The 24,135-nt window shown below is 45.1% G+C and overlaps 1 long non-coding RNA gene across 1 annotated transcript in view; it reads left to right on the forward strand.

The window, feature by feature from the left end:
- Positions 1–2,535: 2,535 nt before the first annotated feature.
- LOC130360566 (uncharacterized) overlaps positions 2,536–24,135 on the forward strand; it is a 62,919-nt gene continuing 41,319 nt past the window's right edge. The window contains exons 1-2 of the long non-coding RNA XR_008890711.1: positions 2,536–2,621; positions 3,684–3,787. This is a non-coding gene — a long non-coding RNA (uncharacterized LOC130360566). The remainder of the gene's footprint in view (positions 2,622–3,683; positions 3,788–24,135) is intronic.

Genomic DNA, 24,135 nt, shown 5'->3' on the forward strand with positions numbered 1-24,135 from the left:
AGGTTGATCCCAGCTGCCCCCTTGCTAGGATTCCCAGCTGTAATCTGTGGGTAAAAATGGTGGTTAGGGGTACTTTCATATGGCCGAAAATTTTGCAGATTTTCAGCAGCTAAAAACAAATCAACAGTGGCAAATCTACACCAAATCAATGGATATTTCAGTACATTTTTCAGCAGAATTGATACATTTTCTGTAGATTATGTTTTCATAGGAAATTTCTTAACAATAAAATTTAATTTGTTTCAGATTTTGTCTTCCAATTAAAGAAGTAGTGCAGCGGTAGCTTTTATGATCCCATTGTGTCTGGGCTGCAAGAAACTTTAACTCACCTTTCATCACTCCCCCAGTGAACCAATATAGCTCTTCTATCCTCCAGGCAGGTCTCCATCCTTCTTCTGTGTCCACGGATCGTCACACTGAGATCGGCGTATCACTAGCCGCAGTGATGTCCCTCCTCGGTTAGTGATAGGCTGAGCGCAGTGTCATGTAACAGGCCCGGGCAGAATGGAGAAGGTGGGCCCAGGCTCCTTACATGCAGGGCTGGCGTTAGGGGGGGGCAACCCAGGCAATTGCCTAGGGCCCCCATCCCACAGGGGGCCCCCTGCCGGCTGCTCAGTAGGGGGGGGCAACTGTTTTAAAGTGTCCGCAGCGCCGGCTGCTTGTTAAAGATAAGCAACCCGGCCGCGGTCACTTTAAAACGGCGGGCTTGCGGGCTGTGTGAATAATATGACGAGTGACGTGTCCTGCCGGGTCCTCTATGCGGCATCAGGGATGTCACTCCTCATTTCCTGCAGCGCCGGTGTAGTGAAAAACTGTGTCGTGAAGCGTTCTGTGTCCGGCTGCAGGAAATGAGGAGTGATGTCCCTGACACAGCATAAAGGACCCGGCAGAAGACATCACTCGTCATATTATCCCCACAGCCCACAAGACCTGCCGCATTACCTGAGCCTGCGGAGTGCGGCCAGGTAAGGAAATGTGAAAAATAGAAAAAGTAGGGGGGGGGGGGGGGAAGAGGGGAACTATACTGCCAACCTAATGTGGGGGAACATACTGCCAACTGAATGGGGGGGACTGCAACCTAATGTGGGGGGAACATACTGCCAACCTAATGGAGGGGGGGCTGCAACCTAATGTGGGGGAACATACTGCCAAACTAATGGGGGGGGGGGGAACTATACTGCCAGCCTAATGTGGGGGAACATACTGCACCTAATGTGGGGAAACTATACTGCCAACCTAATGTGGGGGAACTATACTGCCTACCTAATGGGGGGGGGCATACTGCCAACCTAATGGGGGGGGACTGCAACCTAATGTGGGGTAACTATACTGCCAGCCTAATGTGGGGGAACATACTGCACCTAATGTGGGGAAACTATACTGCCTACCTATTGTGGGGGAACATACTGCCAACCTAAGGGGCGGGGGTACTGCGACCTAATGTGGGGGAACATACTGCCTACCTAATGTTGGGGAACATACTGCACCTAATGTGGGGAAACTATACTGCCTACCTAATGGCAGGAACATACTGCCAACCTAATGGGGGAGAACTGCAACCTAATGTGGGGGAACATACTGCCTACCTAATGTGGGGGAACATACTGCCTACCTAATGTGGGGGAACACATTGCCAACCTAATGTGGGGGAACATACTGCCAATCTAATGTGGGGGATCTATACTGTCAACCTAATGTGGGGAAGCTATACTGTCTACCTAATGTGGGGGAACATACTGCCAACGTAATGTGGGGGAACTATACTGCCAACCCAATGTGGGGGAACTATACTGCCAACCTAATGTGGGGGAACTATACTGCCAACCTAATGTGGGGGAACTACAATCTAATGTGGGGGGGGGGGAGGGAACTATACTGCCAACCTAATGTGGGGGGAACTATACTGCAAACCTAATATGGGGGAACATACTGCCAACCTAATTAGGGGGAACTGCAACCTAATGTGGGGGAATTATACTGCCAACCTAATGTGGGGGGAACTATACTGCCAACCTAATGTGGGGGAACTATACTGTCTACCTAATGTGGGGGAACATACTGCCAACCTAATGTGGGGGGCTCTATACTGCCAGCCTAATGTGGGGAAACTATACTGTCTACCTTATGTGGAGGAACTACAACCTAATGTGGAGGAACATACTCAGGGCCGCCATCAGGGGGGGTACAGCCAGTACCCCAGTGAGGGGCCCGGGCACCCAGGAGGGCCCGGGGCTCTATGGCTGTAACATGCTGGGACCGGTGCTGGCACGGTCCCTGCATGTACATAACCAGACCCTTCACCTGCGGGCCCCATCGTGCCCCCTGCTATTGGGCCAGCAGGTGAAAGAGTAGGGGGGGGGGGGGTGCTTCGCCCGCGGATACGGCACACCTGTCCAGAATCCCCAAGCGACTACAGCTTTTAACACAGAGTGCGCCTTTAAGATGCACACAGCGTTAAGCGTGCACTCGGCTGCGGCAGTTGACGTAACAGGAAGGAGCCGGCGGCTCCGTCCTGTCACTCCAGCCCGGACTTCCTGTGCGGCAGCGGCTCTGCGGAGGCTGTCAGCACAGGAAGCAGAGAGAAGAGGAGAGAACAGGAGCTGCGGGGGAACAAGGCAGAGGTGAGTGGTGTTTTTGTTTTTATTAAAGGCAATAGGCATTAATATATATGGAGGCCATGTTTGGGGGGTGCATTAATATATATGGAGGCCGTGTTTTGGGGGGTGCATTAATATATATGGAGGCCATGTTAGGGGGGGCATTCATATATATATAGAGGCCATGTTAGGGGGGCATTAATATATATGGAGGCCATGTTTGGGGGGTGCATTAATATATATGGAGGCCATGTTAGGGGTGCATTAATATATATGGAGGCCATGTTAGGGGGGCATTAATATATATGGAGGCCATGTTAGGGGGTATTAATATATAAAGGGACCATGTGAGGGGGGCATTAATATATAAAGGGGCCATGTGAGGGGGCATTAATATATAAAGGGGCCATGTGAGGGGGCATTAATATATAAAGGGGCCATGTGAAGGGGCATTAATATATAAAGGGGCCATGTGAGGGGCCATTAATATATATAGGGGCCATGTGAGGGGGCATTGATATATATATATATATATATATATATATATATATATATAGTGATCATGTGAGGGGGCATTAATATATATATATATATATATATATATATATATGGGCCATGTGAGGGGGCATTAATATATATATATATATATATATATATATATATATATATATATGGGCCATGTGAGGGGGCATTCATATATATATGGGGGCTATGTGAGGGGGCATTATTATGTATGGGGGATGTGTACGAGGACATCACCATATATGGGGGCCATGTGAGGGGGCATTATTATATGTGGGGCCATGTGAGGAGGCATTATTATGTGTGGGGGTAATGTAAGAAGGCATTATTATATATGGGGTCAATGTGAGGGGGCATTATTATGTATGGGGGATGTGTACAGGGACATTACTATATAACGGGGCAATGTGAGGGGGCATTAAAATGTATGAGGACAATGTTGGGGCCTAATACTACACAGGGCACAAAAGAGACTACTATATAGGGCAATGTAATACATATAGGGGGTTTGTATAGAGGTGAGGACTTTGCTGTAGCAAGAATCCTAAAATGTTTGTCCGGCAGATTCGGTGAAGATGAGTTGTGATCAGGAGACGTCTTCATGATGACCCAGGACAGATGGAGAAGAAAGAGAAAAATCAACGACTCCGATCAGAGAAGACGTCCCTGTGAGTATATAACTATAATCCCTCATCTCGCCTGCAGCACCTGTGTACAGCTCAAATCTACTCCTATATAGAGGTTATTGGGGGAGATTTATCAAAAGACGTGTAGAGGAAGAATGGTACAGTTGCCCATAGCAACCAATCAGATCGCTTTTTCCATTTTTAAATAGACCTGTGAAAAATGAAAGAAGCAATCTGATTGGTTGCTATGGGCAACTGCACCACTCTTCCTCTACACAGGTTTTGATAAATCTCCCCCATTGATCTTTTGTATAGTGGTTTTTATTCAATAACAATATAGCAGTGTTAGTGGTAATGGTAGTGGTCATGGTGTGGCGGAATTATATGTCCCTTGCATTGTGGTGTTATTAATGATACTGGTCGGCGTATAGTGGCTTTTATTTCCTTACTGTATGGTGATATTATTTAGTCACTGCAGAAATAATATGGAGTGGTGATATTATTTTATGTCTCTAAGCCCGATACTAAGGTAAAATCCAGCGTGTGCCGCAGTGAGGGAAGGGGGCCCCAAAATTTCTGATGGCAGCCCTGAACAGCCCTGAGCTGCACTCACTTTATAGACAGCAGGTCATAGCTGCTTTCAGCAGTCAGGACCTTGCCGCTTATATCGGACATCACGTTGATGCCCGCCTTTAACCCTTTAGATGCAGTCATCAATACTATAGTAGTTGCAGGGCTTAGTGACACTCATCAGACCATCCACACTGTGATTGTGGTGGCCCGATGAGTGAAAATGGTGACTGGAAGTCCCTTCACCTGCTCTGTGTTGCTCTTTTAGAATCCACTGCTACAGTCTGTCTTCTGGCAGGCTGTACAAGTTGATTGCAGAAATTACTGATTAGTGCTATCTCAAGTTGTAGCACTGAACATTAATAGCAATTTAGTGATATAATGATAAAATAAATATATAATATATATATATATATATATATATATATATATATATTTTTTTTTTTTTTTTCTAAATCAACTGGTATCAGAAAGTTAAACAGATTTGTAAATTAGTTCTATTAAAAAAAAATCTTAACCCTTTCAGTACTTATCAGCTGCTGTATACTATAAAGGAAGTTCTTTTCTTTTTTTAATTTCTTTTCAGTCGTTTCTCAGTGCTCTCTGCTGACACCTCGGTCTATGTCAGGAACTGTCCAGAGCAGTAGAGGTTTGCTATGGGGATTGATTCATACTCTGGACATTTCCTGACATGGACAGAGGTGTCAGCAGAGAGCACTGTGGTCAGACTGAAAAGAAATTCAAAAAGAAAAAACTTCCTCTGTAGTATACAGCAGCTGATAAGTACTGGAAGGATTATGATTTTTAAACAGAACTAATTTACAAATCTGTTTAACTTTCTGGCACCAGTTGATTTAAAAAAAACTGTTTTTCACCAGAGTACCCATTTAAATGGCTATGTTGTGAGATTACCATAACACTGTGGCTATCTTTTTGTGAACTGGCTAATTCCTGTTGGAGTTCGTTCTCTTAAACTACAAATCCCATAGCTCTTTGTTTGTAAGTGTGAGTTCATTTTTCTTCCTCCCACATATCAACCACCCCACCCATTGAAACACAACTGTGCTGCCTTCAATGCAACAGACCAGTATTTTCTGACCAGGGTGCCTCCAGCTGTCGCCAATTCTTGCAGAATTATCTCCCACGTAGCGGTTGCTCTACCCATTAAAGCAGACAGGTTCCCTCCAAACCCCTGATTGGTGATGTAATGTCTTGGCCGAACTGCAACCTGGGGAAATCTGAGATAAATGTAGAAGAATTTTGAGACCACCATAAAACACAGGTACAGACACTACATTAGGAACTACACTAATTTTACAGCCCCTGTAGCATTGTCAAATAAAGCAAAAATTCTGGAATACCCATTTAACAAAAGGTTAAAGGGGTTATCCAACATAAGGTGACTTTAGTACTCACTTTAGTGTTGGTGGTAAATGACCGTGCCTGAGTCTCCCATAATGCTGCTGACTTGTTTGTGTGAAGTGGCTATTTTCTTTTTGTGTTCCCTCCCTCCAACTACAATCCCAAGGATCCCTTGTTTCTAGGCGGGGGGTTGCGTATCTTCCTCCCACACATCAGCCACCCCACCTATTGCAGCACAGCTAGGCTCCCATCCATGCGTTTTGTGCTTGAAACTATAGTTATGTACATGTGGGAATTACCTCCCACCAATATTGTACCTGTATATCATGGTCCATTAAGGGGTTAACAATATTAACTTTTTTTTCAACAAGCATGGCTCTAGACAATAACAGCTGACATCCAGAATCATGGATATGAAAACACTGAAATGCTAATGAAGTCTAAATGAGATGTCTGAATTAGGTTTTGGTTGAACTCCATTCAAGGGCTGAGCGCTGCCAACATTTGTGAATGATTAAGGAGGGCATGTTCATGGAAGAAAACTGAATTTCTTTAACAACATATTAACATGCATTTAAATAATTTTGCTTTTTTTGTAGGCAGAAACATGAATACATTGCTGGCAGGAGCAAACAAATTTCAATTGAAAGCTAAAATTAGGTTATTAGGTAGGAGCAGAGGCTTATATAGGAATCAGCGGACCCTATAACGACACTCAGTCCGCACTCCACTGAGCACTCATTTGTATGTACTACATGTTTGCTAAAAGTTTCGTTTTTTTTGAGGGTGCTCTTACACGTTTAGGTTTGTGATGGAGTTTTGGAGTAACTTACACTTACTGCCTTAAAGGGGTACTCCACCCCTAGACATCTTATCCCCTATCCAAAGGATAGGGGATAAGATGTCTGATCACTGTAGACCGCCGCAATCTCAGCTGCGGCACCCCAGACATCTGGAGCACATAGCGAGCTTCATTCCGAGCCAGATTACTGGTGATGCGGTGCGGAGCCACGCCCAGCTCATGACGTAACAGCCACGCCTCCTTAATGCAAGTCTATGGGAGGGGGCGTATACAGAGAGACTGACTCAGTCCATACAGATAATGCCTTGTAATTCGGAGAGTCCGAGTGAAGGCCATATAGTATAACAGAAAAAATTATATGGAGCTCATCATTTGTGAATCCGCTACTTGAGTAAATAAATGGCGCAATTATTTATCTGATCTATATACAGATAGTATTGTGAAAAATTCCCAGAATGTTAATGGAAGGTATATAAAACTGTCACCAGTATGCTCTTTTATTGACCGCTGGAGGTAGTCTTTATGACAGTGTCACATCAAACTGGGGAAGAAATTCAGTGTCCACCTCCCACCATGGACCCCATAGCAGACTAATGCCCTGCCTATATGATATGTATAGAACAGGATAGGAGAGTGACATTATTAATAGAGATGAGCAAACTTTTGAAAAATTCGATTCGGCCGATTCCTCGAATTTTTCAAAAAAATTTGGTTCAATACGAATTTATTTGTGGCAAATCCACAGGGTGGGCCATTTATATGGATACACCTTAATAAAATGGGAAATGGGAATGGTTGGTGATATTAACTTCCTGCTTGTGGCACATTAGTATATGTGAGGGGGGAAACTTTTCAAGATGAGTGGTGACCATGGCGGCCATTTTGAAGTCGGCCATTTTGAATCCAACTTTTGTTTTTTCAAAAGGAAGAGGGTTATGTGACAATAGGAAGAGGGTCATGTGACACTTATTGGGAATTTCACAAGAAAAAAACAATGATGTGCTTGGTTTTAACATAACTTTATTCTTTCATGAGTTATTTACAAGTTTCTGACCACTTATAAAATGTGTTCAATGTGCTGCCCATTGTGTTGGATTGTCAATACAACCCTCTTCTCCCACTCTTCACACACTGATAGCAACACCGCAGGAGAAATGCTAGCACAGGCTTCCAGTATCCACATATACTGCTATATACTACTATATGCACCACAGGAGAAATGCTAGCACAGGCTTCCAGTATCCGAAGTTTCAGGTGTTGCAGAATGGGCAAAACAAAAATTGGAACAGGACCCTCAGTTTACGCAGAAGATTTTGTTCAATGATGAGGCAAACTTTTATGTGAATGGTGAAGTTAACCAACAAAACCACCGCTATTGGCCTGACACTAACCCACATTGGATAGATCTGAATGGCCACCAAGGTCTCCTGATCTGACCCCCTTAGACTTTGATCTTTGGGGTCATCTGAAGGCAATTGTCTATGCTGTGAAGATACGAGATGTGCAGCACCTGAAACTAGGCATACTGGAAGCCTGTGCTAGCATTTCTCCTGCAGTGTTGCATTCAGTGTGTGAAAAGTGGGAGAAGAGGGTTGCATTGACAATCCAACACAATGGAAAGCACATTGAACACATTTTATAAGTGGTCAGAAACTTGTAAATAACTCATGAAAGAATAAAGTTACGTTAAAACCAAGCACATCATATTTTTTCTTGTGAAATTCCCAATAAGTTTGATGTGTCACATGACCCTCTTCCTACTGAATAAACAAAAGTTGGATTCAAAATGGCCGAATTCAAAATGGCCGCCATGGTCACCACCCATCTTGAAAAGTTTCCCCCCTCACATATACTAATGTGCCACAAACAGGAAGTTAATATCACCAACCATTCCCATTTATTAAGGTGTATCTATATAAAAGGCCCACCCTGTATATTAAAAACGGCTATTTCTAGCCTACATACAGCCTCAATAGGGGTGTAGAACACTTTGCTTTGTTCTAACACGCATATGGAGTGTGCTGGGGTAGTGAAATAATACTGTTATTCAGAATAAGGTGCAGATTACCGGCATTGCTTTTAGAATCACTGCCGCAGAGCGAGACTGGAGGTGGCATCAGCATGAGGAGACCATATAGTGGCTGAATGACAAAGCTTGGATGTGGCTGAAGCATGAGGGGACCATATAGTGGCTGAATAACACAGTGTGGAGTTGTTGGCAGCATGAGGACACCATATAGTGGCTGAATGACAAAGCTTGGATGTGGCTGAAGCATGAGGGGACCATATAGTGGCTGAATGACACAGCATGGAGGTGTTGTCAGCATGAGAAGACCATATAGTTGCAGATTGACACAGCGTGGAGGTGTTGGCAGCATGAGGAGACCGTGTAGTTGCTGAATGACACAGCGTGGAGCTGGCAGCAGCATGAGTAGACACTAGGGCTTCACAATCCCTAAGAGTAAAGGATGAATATTGAAATTTAAATTGAATATTTATGGTAGCTAGTGCTACCATAAACATTTTTAGGCCCAGGCACAGCAGCATGAATAAACCATATATTGGCTGAATGACACAGCCTGGAGGTGGTTGATGTATGAGGAGACCATAGAGTAGCTGAATGACACAGCCTGGAGTTGACTGAAGCATGAGGAAACCATATAGTGTCTGAATGGCACAGCCTGGTGTTGGCAGAAGCACAAGGAGACCATTGAAATTTAAAGGGGTACTCCGGTGCTTAGACATCTTATCCCCTATCCAGGATAAGGATAGGGGAGAAGATGCCTGATCATAGGAGTCTCGGGGACCCCCCGTGATCTTGCACGCGGCATCCCGTTTGTAATCAGTCCCCGGAGTGTGTTCGCTCCGGAACTGATTACCGGCGACTACAGGGCAGGTGGCGTGTGACGTCACGCCTCCGCCCCAGTGTGATGTCATGCTCTGCCCCTCAATGCTAGCCTACGGGAGGGGGGCGTGACAGCTATCATGCCCCCTCCCGTAGGCTTGCATTGAGGGGCGGGGCGTGACATCACATGGGGGCGGGGGCGTGACATCCCACGCCGCCCGCCCTGTAGTCTCCGGTAATCAGTGAACATGTAGACTGATTACAAACGGATTGCCGCGTGCAAGATCATGGGGGTGCCCAGCGGCGGGACTCCCGCGATCAGGCATCTTATCCCCTATGCTTTGGATAGGGGATAAGATGTCTATGCACTGGAGTACCCCTTTAAGATTTTGAAATAGAAATTTAAGATTTTTAAATTGAAATTGAGGATTTTGAAATAGAAATTTTAACTCCCAACTTCCACATGTCACATGGCAGCACAATGACAGAGCCTGGAGGTGGCATTAGTATGAGGAGACCCTATAGTTGCTGAAGGACACAGCCTGGAGCTGGCAGCAGCATGAGTAGACACTAGAGCTTCACAATCCCTAAGATTGAATTTTTTAATCTAAATTGAAGATTTATGGTAGCTAGTGCTACCAAAAATATTTTTTAGGCCCAGGCGAAGGCCCAGCAGTATCAGTAAACCATATATTGACTGAAAGACACAGCCTGGAGGTAGATGAAGCATGAGGAGACCATATAGTGTCTGAATGGAACAGCCTGGAGGTGGCTGAAGCATAAGGAGACCAAATAGTGGCTGAATGGCACAGCCTGGAATTTGTGGCAGCATGAAGAGACCATATAGTGCTGAATGTCATGTAAAAGGCCCTGGCAGCATGGAGAAGGTGGGCCCAGGCTCCTTACATGACACTGCGCTCAGCCTATCACCGTCCAGGGCGGGACATCACTTCCACCGGCGATACGCCGATCACAGTTTGATGATCCATGCACATGGAAGCAGAAAGAACACCGGTACTGGAGGACAGAGGAGCTGTATCGCCGCAATGGGGAGCGAAGGTGGATTAAAGTTTTTTGTTTTTTTTTACTTTTTGTAGCCTGGACACAATGGGATCATAAAAAACACTGCTATGCTATTCCTTTAAAGTCAAAAGAGGAGAATCTTCAACAAACCCTCAGAATGTCAACTACATGCTACAAATTTAACATCTTCACCAGACATAAATTCTGGGCTTTAACCCCTATAAGATGCAGAGTGTAAATGTATGTGCTTGCTGTCTGGTACTTAGGGCTTCAGGGCATACATTTATGTGTAGAATCTATACAGCTAGTGCAGGAACTGTGTTCACTTTATAGACTGCAGGTCATAGCTGAGGTAGCTGAAGCATGAGGAGACCATATAGTGTTGACTGGAGGTGGGGGTGTCAGATGTCACTTGTGATGAAGTGGATGACCATGTAAACCAATCGATGACGGGTAGATGGGTTGCTGGTTGAGACACGACCGCTAGCTGACACCGGGAGCTCAGGCCTCTTGCTGCGACTCCTGCTGCCACTTGCCCCTAGTCTGCTGCGACCTCTGCCTGATGAATTTAGGCCTCTGCCACTCCTCTGTGCATGTCCTGACACTTCTCTGCCTGACATACTTAGTGCGTATATGATGGGAGTACAATACGCTTCACTGTGCTTAACCCCTTAAGGACGCAGCCCTTTTTCGCCTTAAGGACTGAGTCCTTTTTCGCAATTCTGACCACCGACGCTTTATGAATTAATAACGCAAAAACGCTTTTACCAAATATTCTGATTCTGAGATTGTTTTTTTCGTGACATATTCTACTTTATTTTGGTGGTAAATTTTCGGCGCTACTTGCATCCTTTTTTGGTGAAAAATCCCAAAATGTCATGAAAATTTTAAAAATGTAGCATTTTTCTAACTTTGAAGCTCTCTACTTGTAAGGAAAATGGATATTCCCAATACATTTTATTTTTCTTCACAAATACAATATGTCCACTTTATGTTGGCATCATAAATTGGACATATTTTTGCTTTTTTTTAAATAAGAGGGCTTCAAAGAAGAGCAGCAATTTTCAAAAAATTCATGAAGATTGCTAAATATGAAGGGACAGATGTTACAGAACTACAACTCCCAGCATGCCTGGGCAGTCTGGACATGCTGAGAGTTGTAGTTTGGCAACATCTGGAGGGCTACTGTTTGGGCACCACTGTAACAGTGGTCTCCAAACTGTAACCCTCCAGATTTTGCAAAACTACAACTCCCAGCATGCCCAGACAGCCTTTGGCTGTCTGGGCATGCTGGGAGTTGCAGTTTGGCCCTCCTAGTGGTTGCCACAGTAAAGATCGTTTTACTTTCACTTACAATTCCCCCCCCCCCCCCCATCGACGATTCCCTACCTGAGCCAGGATCCAGCAGTCTCCAGCGAAGATCCCGGGTCCCCAGGCATCTTTTCCTGCAGGTACGGCCTCCATCTTCTTCCCACGATCCCCTCGACATCCAAGGGCAGGCAGAACGGGGGTTGCTATGGCAACCCCCTGTCCTGCACTGCCATTGGTCAGAACTCCGTTCTGCTACTGGCAGGGGATAGGAGGAGATCGCACCTCTGTGACCTCACTCCTATCCCTTAGGCTGATCGGGGCTATGTGGTATGCACTTATGAGGGCAGAAAAATGTGGTACAGTACGCTTAAAAAAAAATATTTTAGTTAAACCCCAGCCGGTGATTACTTTTGCCTGGACTTTCACAATATCTAGGCCCTTGACAGATTAACAGGTACAAAATAGTACACTGCTTAGATGTACGTATGTGGTATGCACTCATGAGGGCAGAAAACTGTGGTACAGTACGCTTACAAAAACATATTTTAGTAAAACACCAGCCAGTGATTACTTTTGCCTGAACTTTCACAGTGTCTAGGCCCTTGACAGATTAACAGGTTTAAAATAGTACACTAATTAGATGTACGTAAGTGGTATGCACTTATGAGGGCAGAAAAATGCTCTACTGTAAGCTTAAAAAAATTAATTGAGTAAAACACAGCCGGTGATTACTTTTAGCTGTCCTTTCACAGTATGTAGGCCCTTAACAGATTAACAGGTACAAAACGTATTTTAGTAAAACACCAGCCGGTGACTAACTTTTGCCTTGACTTTCACAGTATCTAGGCCCCTGACAGATTAACAGGTACAAAATAGTACACTACTTAGAAGTACGTATGTTGTATGCACTTATGAGGGCAGAAAAATGCGCTACACTACGCTTAGAAACTCCGTATTTTTGTAAAACACCAGCCAGTGATTACTTTTGCCTGGACTTTCACAGTATCTAGGCCCTTGACAGATTAACAGGTACAAAATAGTACACTATTTAGATGTATATATGTGGTATGCACTTATGAGGGCAGAAAAATGTGGTACAGTACACTTAAAACACAACACCAGCAGTACACAACAATGCTGCAGCACAAAATTGCACTCTGTCAAAGACCATTAGGAATGGACTGCTGGGTATTATACCGTCTACAGACTAGTATAACCAGCAGATTATTTGTTGTGGAACAAAGACACAGAATTGCAATGAAAAAATATTCCTACCTCCTCTGCTAAGGTTTATGAAGTTGAGGCAACTTGTTGAAATGTATGAGGCAACACACAGCTATCTGCCCCTCTCTGTAGTACAATGTTGAAGAAAGTAACTGGGAGGTTAATGGCTGCAGTAAAAATCCTTTTCAGTGAAAAAAAACACTGCTCTCTATCCACCAGAACGCTGATGTGACTAGGATGTGAAATGCTGCTGGAATGAGCTTTTCTGTGTAACACACACACAGGCTGTCCATCCTATCTCTATGCAGTGCAATGAATGATATGATGAGCCGCAAAATGGCTGCCGAATATATAGGGCTGTGACATCACAGGGGTGATTGGCTGCTGATAGGCTGCATCCTGCATGTGATTCAGGGTCATCCCGCCTGCTACCCTTCCCGCCTTGCCTTCCAGCCTTCACAGCGTTCCTTGCCCCATGTACTGACATGTGGATCTGCCATTTTAGATGCCCTGGAGCCTGGAACGCAGTAAATGGAGTTTAATGAAGCGATTCGCGCATTTGAATCGCGGCGATATTCGCATACGTTGTGAATGAATATTTCAAGAAATTCGTAATGAATTTGGGTTCGTGAGTTTCGATTCGCTCATCTTTAATTATAAAAAAAAACTATAAATATATAAAATAGTGAAGAGCACTGTACCCAGGCTTTAAAGCTTAGATCTACTACCAGGAGTTAGGTTGGGTTCACATATATCTGGCTTAAAGTGATGCCACAACTGATCAAACTGGTGCCACAAGTGATGGAAAAGTGCATCAGTTGGCATCATTTCTCTAGCTATCAGCGCTCATTATTTCTGCATGCCAGACGGGGAAACAATGCAATAAGCGCCCAACTTCCCCCTGTCGGGTGCCATGCAGTGTCCAAATTGAGGTACCAGATAAACGTGAACTGTACCATTCAAACAAATGGGATCAGTTCTACCATCAGTGACCCGGCAGCGTTTACCTTTGGTGCTGTAGAAAAGATCTGGAGGTCACCAGAAATTGTTTGTCTCGCTAACAAAATAACAATAGTACAAAAGTAGTTTTTGACTTCTGTCCAACTACTTTTCCAACTACTGTTTGTTCGGTAATGGCAGCTAGTGACATCCGTTACCATCTAGGAACATCACTTACCAGCAGCTGCCTTCCACACTTGTTACAGTGTACATGCACTGTTATCTGTGGGCATCATGTTGTAGAGCAGGAAAAGCTGAGCAGATGAACATTAATATGTTTATGGGACAAGATACAGTATAACTTGCATTTTATACATTGAAATCCCTTCTCAGTGATTGACAGCTGTCTATGTACATATTGATACAGGGAAGGCTGCCAATCACTAAGTAGGACCGCCCGCTGGACTCTTAAATTCAGAATTAGAAGGGATTTTAATAAACAAAATGCCTGTTTAATCTCAATATTTCCACACAAACCTATATATTAGTTTGCTCAGTGCCTCCAGTCCTATAATATGCCTCCTGCAGTTCACACAGGCTGCCCAGTCCCTGGAAGGTTGTTTTAGAACTCTTATTTTGTAATTCATGGAACATGATAATAATAACCAATAACCACCAGCTATGTATGAACAAGGCCAAAAACATTCTCCCATAGTTGAGCTTTCCAAGCAATGTGCTACATGGGGGAACAGGATATTGGGGTTAACTGCAGTCACACATAAATTTTAGGCTTCAAAAACTAACATCTGTCTATTCATATGTATGAAACTGGTTATGGATATCTGATACCTGCCTTCAGCTGCCCACACAGACTTTAAATACAATGCCCGACCTGACAGGTATGACGTTATATCCAAATCAATCCAAGTGTTACTGAAAAGGTTGTTGCTTTTATGACGCCCTTGTATACAGCTATCAATTTAATAGCAGCTACCAACCATTGGGCTGTTCTATTCTTATTTCAGCTAGAGTATATATATATATATATATATATATAAATATATATATATATAATGTATTCCTCTGTACTTCTGAGCATTCCTGTCTGGCAGATCCAGCTCAATGTCCGTCATGGGTCCCCTCCAGGGGCGGATCCAGAGTCTAGTCTCGGGAGGGGCACTATTAGAGTATCAGGCGCTGGTGGACACACCCCCTCACATAGACTTGCATTGAGGGGGTGTGGTGTGACGTCACAAGGGGAGTGGCTATGGCATCCCAACCCCCGCAGCCTGCACCCAGGGCTTGGAACAAAATGTTCAGAACACTGGGGCAGTGGAGCACCCCTTTAAGTATGCAGCATAGTGCCCCCACACTAGGTAGGCAGCATAGTTTCCAGTTCCCCCAATCTAGGTAGACAGCATAGTTCCCCCACATTAGGTTGTAGTCCCCCCCCATTAGGTTGGCAGTATAGTTCCCCCACATTAGGTTGTAGTTCCCCACATTAGGTAGGCAGTATAGTTCCCCCACATTAGGTTGTAGTTCCCCCATATTAGGTTGGCAGTATAGTTCCCCCACATTAGGTTGTAGTTCCCCCACATTAGGTTGGCAGTATAGTTCCCCCACATTAGGTTGTAGTTCCCCCACATTAGGTAGGCAGTATAGTTCCCCCACATTAGGTAGGCAGTATAGTTCCCCCCCATTAGGTTGTAGTTTCCCCACATTAGGTTGTCAGTATAGTTCCCCCACATTAGGTTGTTGTTCCCCCTCATTAGCTTGGCAGTATAGTTCCCCCACATTAAGTTATAGTTCCCCCACATTAGGTTGGCAGTATGTTCCCCCACATTAGGTTGTAGTCCCACCCCCATTAGGTTAGCAGTATAGTTCCCCCACATTAGGTTGTAGTTTCCCCACATTAGGTTTTCAGTATAGTTCCCCCACATTAAGTTATAGTTCCCCCACATTAGGTTGTAGTTCCCCCACATTAGGTTGGCAGTATAGTTCCCCCACATTAAGTTATAGTTTCCCCACATTAGGTAGGCAGTATAGTTCCCCCACATTAGGTTGTAGTTCCCCCACATTAGGTTGGCAGTATAGTTCCCCCACATTAGGTTGTAGTTCCCCCACATTAGGTTGGCAGTATAGTTCCCCCACATTAGGTTGTAGTTCCCCCACATTAGGTAGGCAGTATAGTTCCCCCACATTAGGTAGGCAGTATAGTTCCCCCACATTAGGTTGTAGTCCCAGCCCCATTAGGTTAGCAGTATAGTTCCCCCACATTAGGTTGTAGTTTCCCCACATTAGGTTAGCAGTATAGTTTCCCCACATTAAGTTATAGTTCCCCCACATTAGGTTGTAGTTCCCCCACATTAGGTTGGCAGTATAGTTCCCCCACATTAAGTTATAGTTCCCCCACATTAGGTTGGCAGTATGTTCCCCCACATTAGGTTGTAGTACCCCCCCCCCATTAGGTTAGCAGTATAGTCCTCCTACATTTAGTTTGCAGTATAGTTCCCCCACATTAGGTTGTAGTTCCCCCACATTAGGTTGGCAGAATAGTTGTGATGCCCGCAGTGTAGCAGGTTGCAGAAAATAATTTTTAGCCTAATAATCAAATATACAAATTGTCACAGAATGGGAAAGTGCTAAAGAAGTTTTTACCATTTAAAATTACAGCTCCCAGTATGACCAAAGTAGTGGTGAGGATATGCTGAGAGTTGTTGTTTCACCCATGAAAACTGCAAAACTTACAAGTGACTACAGTTCTGATGGGACATAGTGAGGCGAATACACAGTGATATCAGTGACTACAGGTGACAGCTTCGATGGTCCATACCGCTGTGACTTAAGTCACAGCTAAATCTTCTCTCTGCAGAAAATGACGCCCAGATGGCTCCTTAATTTGTCAGCGGATTCTGATCCTCTGTATGAAAACAATAATTATTATAATACTGCTAAACACCGTATTCTCTGAATACCCCACACTGTAGCCTCTGAATATAATACTACCACACACAGCGCTCTCTGAATATAATACTACCACACATTGCGCTCTCTGAATATAATACTACCACACATTGCACCCTCTGAATATAATACTACCACACACTGCGATCTCTAAATATAATACTACCACACACTGCGCTCCATTAATATAAAACTACCACACACTGCGCTCTCTGAATATAATACTACTGCCCCCTCCAGGGGCGGATCCAGAGTCTAGTCTCGGGAGGGGCACTATTAGAGTATCAGGCGCTGGTGGACACACCCCCTCCCATAGACTTGCATTGAGGGGGTGTGGTGTGACGTCACAAGGGGCGTGGCTATGGCATCCCAACCCCCGCAGCCTGCACCCAGGGCTTGGAACAAAATGTTCAGAACACTGGGACAGTGGAGCACCCCTTTAAGTATGCAGCATAGTGCCCCCACACTAGGTAGGCAGCATAGTTTCCAGTTCCCCCAATCTAGGTAGACAGCATAGTTCCCCCACATTAGGTTGTAGTCCCGCCCCCATTAGGTTGGCAGTATAGTTCCCCCACATTAGGTTGTAGTTCCCCACATTAGGTAGGCAGTATAGTTCCCCCACATTAGGTTCTAGTTCCCCCACATTAGGTTGGCAGTATAGTTCCCCCACATTAGGTTGTAGTTCCCCCACATTAGGTTGGCAGTATAGTTCCCCCACATTAGGTTGTAGTTCCCCCACATTAGGTAGGCAGTATAGTTCCCCCACATTAGGTAGGCAGTATAGTTCCCCCCATTAGGTTGTAGTTTCCCCACATTAGGTTGTCAGTATAGTTCCCCCACATTAGGTTGTTGTTCCCCCTCATTAGGTTGGCAGTATAGTTCCCCCACATTAAGTTATAGTTCCCCCACATTAGGTTGGCAGTATGTTCCCCCACATTAGGTTGTAGTCCCACCCCCATTAGATTAGCAGTATAGTTCCCCCACATTAGGTTGTAGTTTCCCCACATTAGGTTTTCAGTATAGTTCCCCCACATCAGGTTGTAGTTCCCCCACATTAGGTTGGCAGTATAGTTCCCCCACATTAAGTTATAGTTCCCCCACATTAGGTTGGCAGTATGTTCCCCCACATTAGGTTGTAGTACCCCCCCCCCCCATTAGGTTAGCAGTATAGTCCTCCTACATTTAGTTTGCAGTATAGTTCCCCCACATTAGGTTGTAGTTCCCCCACATTAGGTTGGCAGTATAGTTGTGATGCCCGCAGTGTAGCAGGTTGCAGAAAATAATTTTTAGCCTAATAATCAAATATACAAATTGTCACAGAATGGGAAAGTGCTAAAGAAGTTTTTACCATTTAAAATTACAGCTCCCAGTATGACCAAAGTAGTGGTGAGGATATGCTGAGAGTTGTTGTTTCAAGTGACTACAGTTCTGATGGGACATAGTGAGGCGAATACACAGTGATATCAGTGACTACAGGTGACAGCTTCGATGGTCCATACCGCTGTGACTTAAGTCACAGCTAAATCTTCTCTCTGCAGAAAATGACGCCCAGATGGCTCCTTAATTTGTCAGCGGATTCTGATCCTTCTGATTCTGATGTATGAAAACAATAATTATTATAATACTGCTAAACACCGTATTCTCTGAATACCCCACACTGTAGCCTCTGAATATAATACTACCACACACAGCGCTCTCTGAATATAATACTACCACACATTGCGCTCTCTGAATATAATACTACCACACATTGCACCCTCTGAATATAATACTACCACACACTGCGCTCCATTAATATAAAACTACCACACACTGTGCTCTCTGAATATAATACTACCACACACAGCGCTCTCTGAATATAATACTATCACACACTGTAGCCTCTGAATATAATACTACCACACTGCGCTCTCTGAATATAATGCTACCACACACAGCGCTCTCTGAATATAATATTATCACACACTGTAGCCTCTGAATATAATACTACCACACACTGCGCTCTCTGAATATAATACTACCACACACAGTGCTCTCTGAATATAATACTACCACACACTGCACCCTCTGAATATAATACTACCACACACTGCGCTATCTGAATATAATGCTATCACACACTGTACCCTCTGAATATAATACTACCACACACTGCACTCTCTAAATATAATTCTACCACACACTGCGCTCTATGAATATAAAACTACCACACACTGCGCTCTCTGAATATAATACTACCACACACAGCTCTCTCTGAATATAATACTACCACACACAGCGCTCTCTGAATATAATACTATCACACACTGTAGACTCTGAATATAATACTACCACACACTGCGCTCTCTGAATATAATACTACCACACACAGCGCTCTCTGAATATAATACTACTACACACAGCGCTCTCTGAATATAATACTATCACACACTGTACCCTCTGAATATAATACTACCACACACTGCGCTCTTTGAATATAAAACTACCACACACTGCGCTCTCTGAACATAACACTACCACACACTGTACCCTCTAAATGTAATACTACCACACACTGTACCCTCTGAATATAATATTACCAAACACTGCACCCTCTGAATATAATACTACCACACACTGTACCCTATGAATATAATACTGCCACACACTGCCCTCTCTGATCATAATACTACCACACACTGTACCCTCTAAATGTAATACTACCACACACTGTACCATCTGAATATAAGCTTGCCGTGCAGTGCACCCTCTGAATACAATACTGTAATGTATTGTGGCCCATAAAAATTGTACTAACCCTGAAATTCCTTTATAATGTACACCATACCTCTAAAATGCAAAACACTCTGTGCCTTCACATATAGTAATAATGCCCCATCCTGTGCCCCCACATATAATAATAATTATGGCCCCTTCTGCACCCCCCCACACATTAATAATGTCCGTCCTGTTCCGCCCACATAATAAAAATGCCCTCTGTCCTGTGCACCTAACATATAATGCCCCCTATGCTGTGCCATTCACATATAATGCCCCCTATGCTGTGCCAATCACATATAATGCCCTCTGTCCTGTGCCCCTCACATATAATGCCCCCTGTGCTGTGCCCCTCACATATAATGCCCCCGTCATGCTCCCCTAACATTTAATGCCCCTTGTGCTGTGTCCCTCATATAATGCTCTCATCATGTGCCCCTCACATATACTGCCCCCTTTCCTGTGCCCCTAACATATAATGCCCCCTGTGACTTACCCCTCACATATAATGCCCCCTATGACTTGCCCCTCACATATAATGCCCCCTGTGACGTGCCCCTCACATATAATGCCCCCTGTCTTGCCCCACAGGGGGCATCATATGTGAGGGGCACATAACAGAAGCATTATATCTGAAGGGCACATGATGATGATGGGGGCATTATATGTGAGGGGCATAGCACAGGGGGCATTATGTGAAGAGCACAAGTGCTCTTCACATATAATGCCCCCTGGTCCACCACTGGTCCCCTCTCCTAAGAACTCTCTTTATTACATTAAAGAATGTATTACTAATGTATTGTTATACCAGAGTAAATATAATGTATTTTACATGCACTGTTACCTTAAATCTGTGTTACTAAGGACCTCTGTTGTCAATGGGAGTATGCAAGGTGAACAGGTGGCTTATCAGTGACCATTGGGAACTCTCTAAATCGCCCCCCTTATATAGTGAGGTCAGGGTTCAGCTCTCTCCCAGCAACCCTGGAGCTTCCCTAAGTTCACCCTACATCTCCTTAGTGCCAAACTGAGCTGTATGAACTTTAACACCTTTTCTACCTCAGTAAAGCATACCAAGTAACCGTAACCTTGTGCCTGAGTGATTATTTGCCCTGTGCCTGGCACAGGTGAAGCTGGTCTACCTCGGGTGGAGTATAGGATAAACACGTCCTAGCGTCACAAAGAAGTTAATACACACATTGCCCCGTCCGACACCACAACTTTTGCATCACGAACAGGATAGGGCGCACCGCTGATACACTTCCAGCTGGTGGCCATCTTGCCAAAGACCAGTATAAAGAGCAGGGCTCAGCCGGCCCTCTTCAGTCCACCGGAAGTTCCTGTTAGAGAGAAAGTGATGGAGCAACCTGTGAGCAAACAGTCCAGCATGGCGTGCAGTGGCCGCAGAAGTCTTCTCAGCACTGGCGGAGTATCTGGAAAAGCTGACTCTGGATGAGCAATGCCTCCAGATGCCGCTACCAGAGTGCGACAGCAGCTGGCCAGCAACCCCTGAATGGAACACCACATCGTCCCGAGGGGCATCACCAGTGCGACTGTCACCTCATCATCGGTCCCGGGGGGTCATGGACAGAGCTGCATACCAAAGAATCTGATGTGAGTACTCTGACGGAAGCCGCCTTTTCTACTTCTTTTAGTCAGTCTGGCCGAGAGTCCACCCCCCCCCCCCCCCGGCACAGAAGTCCACGGCACATCCCAAGTCACCCCCCTTGCCCCGGTGGGTGTTCGGCAATGAGTCGCAAGTCATGAGGTACATGCATTAGTACCTACTGCCCCTGCCCGGAAAAGAGCATCCCCAGTCCCTGAGGCCCTGTCAGATATGGCTACCATACTGGAGAAGATGAGGGAGCAGAGGAGAAGAGAGTTTGGTCTAAAAGAGCTTCCATATGAAGTGCTCGTGGTGCAGTAGAGATACCAAGAGTCTAGAGACTGTGTACATCAGGATGCTAGACTACCCTAGGCCCGGAGAGCCACCCCTAGAGAGGTGAAGAGCCACTGTAGTAAAATTTGATAAAGTCAGGGGGTTCTGCATGTTGATTGACTGCCACCATGGTGGCACTATCTTGGTAAACAGGAGAGCGGTGAAAAGGGACTATCTTCCTATCCATCTACACTTCCTAGAGAGCGGGGAGATTGTGGAATACACACTGGTCCAGAGTGCACGAGGGGAATGGGCGGCAGCTGTAACCCGACCCAAAAATCCAATACAGCTCCCCTTTGTGTACTTTCCTTCGGAAGACTGGAATGCTGATTCTTTTGGTCTTCTGTCCCCGAAGATGAAGGGCAAGGACAAGCAAGAGGAAGAGTTTTTACCAAAGGTTCCTGCGATGGTGCCTGAGTATGCTCCAGGAGCCAAGAAGAAGTCTACAGATGTGCCCAGGACTACTCATGGAATTGAGGAGGTTTGGCCTAATCAGCGGGCACCAACTCAAGTGCCTCGGACTACTCCTGCTGAGGAGGAGGTTTGGCTGGCCCAATAGGCACCGACAATTTGTCTCCCAGGGGTGCAAGCTGCTGCGGTCCAGATGGTGGTCACTGTCGATTGCTCCATCTCCAATTTCAATGTCTCCAGGGTGGTGTGGAACAACACTGTTAACCGCTTGGAAGGAGCCCAATCGAGGGGCTCACATTTTATGTTTCAGCCCAGAAAGCACACTGGCCGTAGAGGCTGGGATGGCAAGTATCCTGGTTGAAAATGTTGTAAATTCAGTTTTTTCTTTTTTTTTGCTTAGTAAGTTGTGAGACAGTACCACTGCTGTTTATCAGGTTTTCTTTGCAATGTTTAAGTGATGCACCTGGCGGACTTGCCAAGAACTACACCTGCAATCGTTTATTAAGTGTGTGCTCGGCTTCTGCCGTGAGTCTGAAATTTTTTTTTTTTACAGCCCCTTGAACTTTATAGGACGCTCCATTAAATCACAAGGCAAGAACTGGACAGATTTGGTGAAAGACTTATATGGCCTAACCAAAATGTATTCATATGTGGCAATGTAGATGTACCAACGCATCCTCCTCACTGCTCCGCTCCGCTCTTCTCCTATGGGCGCGCACAGGACGTCAGTGACATCCTTGCGTGCGCTACCTCCCGGCGGCCCCTGCGTTTTTAAAGTTAACGCGTGGCCGCAGAGAGATAACCGGGCATCCTTGTGTCCTGAAAAGATTTTTCGGGACACAGGGATGCCCCGAATGTGACGGGGGCCCCCTGCGGGCACAGGGCCCAGAGCAGGCGCTTCAGGAGCGCCAATGATGATCCGGCCGGGCTGCAAAGATATTCATTGCGGGCCGCATGTTTTACACCCATGGTCTAAAATATTGTCAGTAGACTCAAATATTACTGTGTTACAGGGAAAAGTAGCAAACAAGCCGATGGGCCCCGATAGCTAAGGCATCTGGGTAGAAAGCCTCAGGCAGCCAGATCCGAAATGTGTCTAATGGGTATAAAGTTTCATAAATGTATATGGTAAATGTATAGTCAGTAAGTAACAATGTTTATGTACTCTAAATCAGGGGTCTCAAACTGGTGGCCCTACAGATGTTGCAAAACTTCAACTCCCAGCATGCCTGGACATGCCCAGACAAGAAGGACATTCGTGAAAATGCCCCAGGAACTATTGTGCACTCTAACCCAGGCCCATTGGGCCATTTTCATAGGTATGTATCCAGAATGTTGCGCCGAGGACGGCTTTCTTCTAGAGGGGGAGTTTGTGGTGACCCAGTACAGAGTTATGTATTCCTCTGTACTTCTGCCCTTCCTGTCTGGCAGATCCAGCTCAATGTCCATCATGGGACTCCTTGGAACTCTCTTTATTACATTAAGGAATGTATTACTAATGTATTGTTATACCAGAGTTAATACAATGTATTTTACATGCACCGTTACCTTAAATCTGTGTTACTAAAGACCTCTGTTGTCAAGGGGGGTATGCAAGGTGAACAGGTGGCTTATCAGTGACCAATGGGAACTCTCTAAATCAGCTCCCTTATATAGTGAGGTCAGGGTTCAGCTCTCTCTCTTCAGTTCCAGCTCTCTTGAGTTGTAGCTGAGGTACAGTGAAGTGAAGACCTGAGGAGTCTATGTGATCCTAAAGGACGCCTGAGGCCTAATCCAGCCAGCACGCTTCTACTTCAAGTCAACCCCTGCACCTGTAGAGAAAGTCAAAGCTGCAAGGTAGGACCTACACCAGTGGGGATTCTAGTCCAGTCCAGTCCAACCAAGTCAGTAAAGTCAAGTCTGTTAACAAGCGTGGCTGCATCAGTCAAGTCAATAGCAACTATAAGTCCCAGCAAGCCGATAAACTTCCCTAAGTTCACCCTGCATCTCCTTGGTGCCAAACTGAGCTGTGTGGACTTTAACACCTTGCCTGCCTCAGTAAAGCATGCTAGTTAACCGCAACCTTGCGCCGGAGTAATTATTTGCTCCATGCCTGGCACAGGTGAAGATGGTCTACCTCCGGTGGTGTAGAGGATAACCACGCCCTGGCGTCACGAAAAGGTTAATACGCACATTACTCGGTCCGACACCACAATAATGTATAATAATAAAAAGCCATAATATATAATAATAATAAGCCATTT

Source organism: Hyla sarda, chromosome 3 (assembly GCF_029499605.1).
Source record: "Hyla sarda isolate aHylSar1 chromosome 3, aHylSar1.hap1, whole genome shotgun sequence".
In the NCBI taxonomy this organism is placed as follows: Eukaryota; Metazoa; Chordata; class Amphibia; order Anura; family Hylidae; genus Hyla; species Hyla sarda.